The following is a 7,016-nucleotide window of genomic DNA, read 5'->3' as shown; positions in this document are numbered from 1 at the left end:
TTTGTATTTATCTAATAATCCAAGTTTAAAAAAAATATATGTATATAATTTACATATATACATACCCATACATGGGAAATAACAAACACTAACAGCCGTGTCTAGTACTTCCAGCCAGTGGGCCAGCGGTGGATGGGGACAGGTCTCATTTCATGAATGGGTTTTTCCATTTTCTTGTTTTTCTGTAAGGAACCTGTACATGGCAAGGTAAATGTTACTTTAAGAAACACAGGGAATTATTGTTTTTAAAAAAAAAGACGTCATTGCTGTCAATGAAAACCAATCCAAAGTGTTCGCATTTCCACCTTCACTGTCAAACATGAGTAGGTGACAGTTCCTTACTTGGCTCTGTGAGTTCTGAATTCTGTTCATTTACTTCATTCTTCATCTGTTTTCTTTGTTTTTGAGCTTGCTGTTTAACTGGAACAGCGTTCATCCGAGGACTGGGTAGCTGGTTTTCCATACATGATTCTCATCACATGCAGGTGGGTCTTCATCAGCTCTGGCAGCCTTTGTTTCTGCTTTAATTTCTGTGAGTTCTTCAGCTGTCTGCTCCTCCCCCAACTCCCATTTTTTCTTTTCTTTTTGAGATGATAATATAATGGTGTCACTTCCTCCCATTCCCTTTCCTCCATCCAAACCCACCCATGCACCTCGTGTTCTCTTTCAATTCCTGTCCTTTTCTCATTAATTGTTGTTACATACATATATGACACATGATATATGCATATAATACGTCTACATATGTCACTACTTGAGGCTCTTCATCTTTTTTGTCACTGTGATCAGTGTCTTCTCTGGGACCTGAGACAATATCACTTGGTCTCTCAGTAGGCACCTCCCTGTAGCCCACCCACCCCTTAAAGTAGGACCATGGTATCTTCTGATGTCTTATATTTTCAAAATGATATTTGCCACATTTTTTATGTTTAGACAAAATCAATAATGTAATTAGCCCTCACCATAAAGGGATCTGCACAACACTTTCATAGACACTTGGTTTTGGTTGCTCCTCTGTCATTACCCAGCCCTTCCCTCTCCTCAACCCATTCCCCTAGTCGTCCTCCTAGGAACCCTACTTCTGTGTTCATAGAACATGCATTCTACTTTCTCTCCTATGTAAGACCTCTTTTTAAATTGACAAATAGCAACCAGATATATTTAAGGTGTACACCACGATGTTTTGACATATTATATGTTATAGAATGGCTAAATCAGGGTAATTAGATACATATTGTGTCACAAAGGATTTTATGTGAGAACACTCTGAATCTTAGTAGTTTTCTAGAATATGATACCTTATTATTAACCACAGCCTCTGTGTTGTATAATAGATCTGTTTATGTCTCTGGCGAACCTGATATTCTGATCCTTTGGCCAATACTCTCCTCTCCCAGTCTCGGGCCCCTGCCAGCCCGTTTTCTTCTCCTATGAGTTCAGCTGTCTAAGTCTTTCCATGTATGTGAGATTCTGTGTTTGTCTTTCAAAAAAATAAGTTTGGTGGGTTTCTTTTGCTTTTTAAAAAAATGATTGTTGACACCTTTCTGAGGTGCAAAAATATTTCTAGTTTATAAGTGAAGAAGCTGAGGTCATCAACTTGGAAAACTCCACAGTCAACATCAGAGTCTAGCTCTCTCTGTTTGCCACACTAGCGGCCTCAATCATTACATCTCACATCAAATGAGTAAGAATGAGTTTGAGGAAAATTGGTTCACACAAAGTTCAGTTGGAAAAGATAAATCCACTTCATTTTAATCATTAAACAAATTGTACGCCGACTTGTGAGGACAGGGTGGCTTCAGACCTTCTCAGGGAGTTTGACCCTGCTTCTGGCTTCATTAATTCTGCACCTGATTTGAGACATCAACAATTCCTAATTTGTAGTTTCAGTGAGTCAATCCTAAGCCATAGTTTCAACTCTGAGCTAGCCTTGTCCAAAGACAAGTTAGAGAGCAGGGCCTTAAGTCTTGGGGACCTGCACACAACATAACTGACACTCCCTGTAATTCAGGAGTTAAGAAGGCGTTTTGTCCCTCTCTGTCTTTACACCGTGTAACCCCAGCTTTGCGGGATCAGCTATTTAGGGTCCCCTGAAGGGGCGCTAACCTGCAAGACTTGAGCTGGAGAGAGGAAGGAAACCAAGCAAGATTCTGTTGTCAAGGTCTCTGTTTATTGGGGTGAAAGTTACAGCTTATATACCCCTTAAATGGGGTGGAGGTAGGGGTAGGGTAACTGAAGGTCATCAGTCAACACCTGGTGTAAGCCGAAGCATGTGATCCATTAACATTGGAGTTAGGGGCGGTTCCGTTAACAGATGTGATCCATTAGCATTTGGAGTAAGGGGTGGGTTCTCCATAAACATCCTTAGGGCAATGACCTCTGCTATCCATGTAAGGACGATGGTCCCTGACAAATCCATCCTTTAGGACAATGGTCCCTGACAAATCTATCCTTTAGGAAAATGGTCCCTGACAAATCCCCCTTCCTTTTATTAAGGCAGGCAGCTAATAAGTGGAGAACACTGGTCAGAATCTAACCATGTTGTCAGACCTATAAGAGAAGGGACAAGGAGGACCCTCCTCTCGAGTGGAGTCTCCTTTCCTCTCCTGGGAACAGAGGGGTGTCTTATGGGTAGTATTAATTATTTTATTTTGGCCCTTAATGATGGCCTGTGATGAGGGCTCTTGTCTTAGGTCGAGTGGGGACCAGGTTTTTTTCTCCATTACCCGTCATAGGGTTCCCAGGGCCCTGTCTTAGGTTGGGGGCAGTATCTAGCAAGACCAGAGTAAGCAGGTCTTTGACGGCAGGGGTCCCTGTCTTAGGCTATGTGGAGGGCAATCCTCATCCCCTGACATCATGTCATGTTGAGCCGGCCTGTACGGCCTCTGTATGATGTGCTGTTTAGGGGAGGATTTCACAACATTTTCATCATTGGGCCTCTGTGTGGACTATTAATGAAAAGACTGTGAGGAGATTCTAAAACAAAAGGTATAAAAGATATAATTTGGACACCAATGACTCCATCTCTAGACAAGAAGAAAGGGCACCTTCCAAACCCAGTATTTACCTTTTAGTCTGACCTATGGTATAAACTCCTTCCTAAGTGTCTTTTCCAACATAAAATTACGAGTGCTGCTTGTCAAAATTTTTTTTCCAGGGATCCCAAGGTCTAAAGGGTTTAGAGTCTGTAACAAGGGTAGAGAGACAGAATGCATGGTCCTCTCCCTCTGGAATTGACAGAGACATCTCACTGCCTGGATAGTCACCCAAAGTTCTTCTGTACCATTGGGGCATCCAATCTTCAGCTCACAGGCCCATAGTATACAGCAGACTTTTCCATGAAGCGGGAAATTTCAAAGACAGTTCAACCTATATTGGCAGCTTGTTCATCACATTTTTTGTGTATTGCAGAATGTTTGGTAGACTCTTTCATGTAGCAGGAACCCTGAAGGATCATCTCACCTTTAGACAAGTTCAGCAGTCATTTCTCTGTGGGTCCTGCATGTTCAGTCAAACAGTCCAGGCAAGAGCAGTTTTTTTTCCAAAATGGCTAACAAACTCCATAAAGAGCTTCTTCGTTGCCCATCTTCCTCCCAAAGTAATTGGTGCTGCCAGAAGCAGACATGTCTCATTGTCATGAAAAGTCCTAAGTTCTTAAACATTTTAAATGTCATATTTTGAAGGTCTCTTAAAGAGTTGAAGAATACCTAACTTAAATATATCTCTATATATCTAGAAAACCTAACATGACTACACACTTGACTATTATAATTGATTATATATTAACCTATATTTCTTAATTATATATCATATTTTTAAATGAATTTCACAAATACAATACCTCAATCAAGAGCAGAAATACATATAACAAAATTGACCTTAAGTTTGTATCAATAAACAAAGATACATACCAATGCAAATCTCTATAGCATATCCCTCTTTAAATGTAGATAAACACTTATAGAGAATATTTGGGAATATGGGTGTAGTTCTGTACAAACTTCTTTCTGATGTTTATTGGGTGAAGCAATTTTTTGAGGGGTGGTCAAAGCGGCCTTTTAGGAGCTCTTGGTCCATCAAACCACATTAGTCTAGAATGATTCCATAGGTTCTCATCCTCTGTGGAAACAAAAGAAGAACCTCTTTTCCAAAGCAACATATCCTTAGACTAAAATTATGAAGTCAGGATACCTTTAAAGTATATATGTTGGTTACTTAACTCCTTCACAGTCAAAAAAATTCAAAGAAAGCACAATAATATACATAATCCAGACTCTCCATGAATTTTCCATCTTTATGTGACTTATTTTCCTTTACTCCTTTAATCTATGGCTTTCTCTACTCTGTCTCTTTAAAGACTTTGTTTTATTTTTTTTAAACCATTTACTTCTTTTTATAACTCTCTATTCTCTTTTTCTTCTCTCTCCTAAGTCTACATACATTTATCCAACACTGTGACCCATTTAGAGGTCTTTTATGTCTGAATCTGTCTTATTGTGGATCTGTAATTCTTTACTGTCCAGAAACACTTCTTAAAATGCTAAGCACTTCTTAAAAACTTAAGCTGCGGCATTACTATGGTATATATAGTACTGGCTGCTTGCTCCACACAGTCCAGCATGGTGGAGCTGTTTACTGCCTTCGAGAATCATGCACACAACCCCATTCTCAAGCACACAACCAGTCCATGCCTCTATTAAGCAAGCTGTAGCAGTCTGTTCACAAACCACACTCAAATGCTCTATAGCCAGACCTCCTGCCTGAAAGAGTCAGAGTTTGTGCTGTCAGGATGGCCCAGAAAGCTAGTATTTCAAAATGGCACAGCTTTTTGCTGCTACTGCTGAATCAGAAAAACCTCTCTTAAAGGAGCTGTTTGGGCAAGCTGCCAGCTGAAAGAAAATGTGGCTAAACTTTTTGTGGGTGTGTCTAGAGTTCATTTCCAAGCCCTCTCAGGTTTTATATGGATTTAGTCTACCACGTTGGTACGCCAATTTTGGGCACCAATTTGTTGGAGGAGGCTACTTGTTGGTTTCCAGCCTCCTGGTTAGCTTAGACCTGAAATAATCACACAGAAATTGTATTAATTAGATCACTGCTTGGCCCATTAGCTCTAGCTTCTTATTGGCTAACACTTACATATTAATTTAACCCATTTCTATTAATCTGTGTATGGCCACATGGCTGTGATTTACTGGTTAAAGTTCTGGCATCTGTCTCTGGTGGGGCTGCATGGCATCTCTCTGACTCTGCCTCCTTTCTCCCAGCATTCTGTTTCATCTTCCCCACCTACCTAAGTTCTGCCCTGATATAGGTCCAAAGCAGTTTCTTTATTCATTAATGGTAATCACAACATACAGAGGGAAATCTCACATCAGCAAAGCAGAAGTATGGGTCCTTCTGAGAGGCCAGCAAGGAGAGAAGGTTAGCTAATTGTGACTCAGCCTCTCAGAGCTAGCAGGTTTTCACCCCAACCTTTGAATCTTGAGTCTTGTTTATAAATAGAAGACAGATTTAGTTAAAACTACCTTTAGTGGCAGTGATAGAGCTGGTGCCTGCAGGAACAGAATTCCAACCAGGTTACAGCCTGATTGGCTAGGCTGCTTCTAGAGAAGCAGCCGGGTAACTGTGGAGCTGCGATTGCTAGCTGTAGTAGTAGATTAAGGTACAACATCTGTGATGAAGTTAAAACAACAATGAAATTATATTTAGTGATAAAGAAAAACAAAAATATGAAATATGCAAGAAAATGAATGCTGTTTGTCCTGGCTGCCTGGCTAGCTTAGACCCGAAATAATCACACCAAAACTGTATTAATTAAATCACTGCTTGGCCCTTCTTATTGGCTTACATCATAATTTAACTTGTTTCTACTAATCTGTTTATCGCCACATGGTTGTGGCTTACCAGCAAGGTTCTGTGTCTGACTCTGGTGGTGGATCCATGCCATCTCTCTCTTACTTGCCCTTTTTTCTCGCAGCATTTTGTTCTGTCTTGCCCACCTAAGTTATGTCCTAACAACAGGCCAAGGCAGTTTCTTCATTCATTAACCAAGAGAAAAGGACTTCCCACATCAAATGAATGGAACTAGAAAATGTTATATTAAGTAGGGGTAGCCCAAGTACCATGTATTTTCTCTTATGTTTGGAGCCTACTTTAAAATTTCAAATTTATGTCTATTTGTCAGAAGGAGGAAGTCAGGTAATAAGAAAAAGATCCATGAAAGGTGAGGGATAAAGAAGAGGTCTTGGGGGGATAGTAAAACACATGTGATAGGAAGAAAGGGTGAACACTATGGGTGGAAAGGTGTAAACAGGGTGGGGTGAGGTGACGGGAAAGAGAAAAGATGAGGGTGTATCAACAAAAATGAAGGATTATGAAAAAGTCATATAGAAATCTATTATCTTATAAGTTTAAAACACAATTTAAAAGAAAAAAAGAGTTTGAATGCAGGTACCCTGCATGGGTGGATAATAGTGTTTACATAAGCCATGGGATGGCAAATGAAATTTCAGGCATAGACTACCCCCATGAGTTGTTGGTCAGGAGACCCCAGAAGCCTCTAAACAACACAGTTAGTGCCCTTGTTCTTGGTTGTCCACCAGAACTAGATGGGAAGACCCTGTTGCCAAAGATACCACATGCATTTTTCGTGATGCATAGAGAGATCTATTTGGAACAAGGCTTGGAGTTTCCTCCCTGCTGGGTGTTTTTGCCTGGTGGGAAGGTGCTGTGCAGACTGCTGGAGTAGCCATCTGTGTTTTACCCTGCAGTGGATGCTGTGTGCTACAATAATGATCTGCCAGGCAAGTTGAAGCCACTGGACAATAGCGGCATGCACGTTATGGTAATAACAACCACTTTTGGTTCAATTTGAAGCCCATTTCACAGAAGGGAATTCATACCTAGTACTGTAAACCTGACCAAAAACCCAAGGTTAGCAAGGTGATGGGCTCCAGGGGAAGATTACTACTGTTGTTTTGCTAAATGGATGTGTTATCAAACTGCCTTCCAAATAT

Source organism: Arvicola amphibius, chromosome 8 (assembly GCF_903992535.2).
Source record: "Arvicola amphibius chromosome 8, mArvAmp1.2, whole genome shotgun sequence".
Lineage (NCBI taxonomy): Eukaryota > Metazoa > Chordata > Mammalia > Rodentia > Cricetidae > Arvicola > Arvicola amphibius.
Note: the sequence above shows the minus strand (reverse complement) of the source record.